The 1,763-nt window shown below is 33.9% G+C and overlaps 1 non-coding gene across 1 annotated transcript; it reads right to left on the bottom strand.

Annotated features, from left to right (window-relative positions):
* Positions 1 to 1,269: 1,269 nt before the first annotated feature.
* LOC127747293 (small nucleolar RNA R71) lies at positions 1,270 to 1,377 on the bottom strand. The gene has a single exon (XR_008009093.1). It is a non-coding gene; the product is annotated as a small nucleolar RNA R71 (small nucleolar RNA).
* Positions 1,378 to 1,763: the final 386 nt, after the last annotated feature.

Genomic DNA, 1,763 nt, shown 5'->3' with positions numbered 1-1,763 from the left:
GTGTTAGTAGTATACAAACTGCTAAGTTTGGTGTCTTGCATGCATTGTTATTTGATTTTAGTTGCATTTTGATTATTCCTCATTATAAAAAAATCCAAAAATATTTTTAATTTGTGTCTTTTCAAGTCAATAATACAGAGAATTGAAGATTCAGAACATACAGCAGAGGAATTATACAGAAAAAGCTGGGCGTTCAAAACGCCCAGTGAAGAAGGGCAAACTGGCGTTTAAACACCAGCCAGGGTGCCTGGCTGGGCGTTTAACGCCCAAAAGGGTAGTGGTTTGGGCGTTAAACGCCAGGATGGCACAAGATGGGAGATTTTGTTTTCAAATCAAATTTTTTTAAGTTTTCAAAATCTTTTCAAAATCAAATCTTTTTCAAATCAATTTTTCAATCAAATCTTTTTAAAATCAAATCTTTTTCAAATCATATCTTTTCAATCATATGTTTTCAAAATCAATTTCTTTCCATTTTCAAAGATACTTGCTATCAATTAATGATTTGATTCAACATTTCAAGTATGTTGCCTTTTCTGTTGAGAAATGTTTAATGTTTGAATCATATCTTTTCTTGTTAGCCAAGTTATTAATTTTCAAAATCAAATTTTTTTTAAATTGTTTTTCAAATCATATTTTCTCAATCACATCTTCTTAAAACCATAAATTTTCAATCATATCTTTTTAATCACATCTTTTTCAAAATAGTTTTCAATTATATCTTTTTTATTTCTAATTTCAAAATCTTTTTCAAAAATCACTTGATTTCTTTTCCACTCTTATTTTCGAAAATCAATTAAAGTTTTTCAAAGTGTTTTTAAAATCTTTTTAATATTTTCGAAAATTTCTTCCCCTCTTCTCACATCTTTCCATTTATGGACTAACACTATTCGTCAATGAACAATTCGAACTCCATCTCTCTTGATACGTTTGAATTCTTCTACTTCTGCCTTCTATTTTTCTTTTCCTCTGACACCTCAAGGAATCTCTATACTGTGACGTAGAGGATTCCATACTTTCTTGTTTTCTTCTCTTTCATATGAGCAGGAGCAAAGACAAAAGCATTCTTGTTGAGGCTAACCCTGAACCTGAAAGGACCTTGAAGCGAAAGCTAAGAGAAGCTAAGGCACAACTCTCTGTAGAGGACCTAACAGAAATCTTCAAAGAAGAAGAACCCATGGCAGCCGAAAACAACAACAATGCCAACAATACTCTTGGGAAAAGCTAGTCAATGCCTTATTGGCAAAGTTCTTTCCACCTCAAAAATTGAGTAAGCTTAGAGTGGAAGTCCAAACTTTCAGACAGAAGGAAGGAGAATCCCTTTATGAAGCTTGGGAAAGATACAAGCAATTAATCAGAAAGTGTCCCTCTGACATGCTTTCTGAATGGAGCATCATAGGTATTTTCTATGATGGTCTGTCTGAACTGTCCAAGATGTCTTTGGATAGCTCTGCTGGAGGATCTCTTCATCTGAAGAGGACGCCTGCAGAAGCTCAAGAACTAATTGAAATGGTTGCAAATAATCAATTCATGTACACTTCTGAAAGGAATCCTGTGAACAATGGGACAAATCAGAAGAAAGGAGTTCTTGAGATTGATACTCTGAATGCCATACTGGCTCAGAATAAAATATTGACCCAACAAGTCAATATGATTTCTCAAAGTCTGTCTGGAATGCAAAATGCACCAAGCAGTACTAAGGAAGCTTCATCTGAGGAAGAAGCTTATGATCCTGAGAACCCTTCAATGGAAGAGGTGAATTACAT

The sequence above is a fragment of the Arachis duranensis genome, chromosome 4 (genome assembly GCF_000817695.3).
Source record: "Arachis duranensis cultivar V14167 chromosome 4, aradu.V14167.gnm2.J7QH, whole genome shotgun sequence".
Lineage (NCBI taxonomy): Eukaryota > Viridiplantae > Streptophyta > Magnoliopsida > Fabales > Fabaceae > Arachis > Arachis duranensis.
Note: the sequence above shows the minus strand (reverse complement) of the source record. Positions and strands in the feature narration are given on the sequence as shown.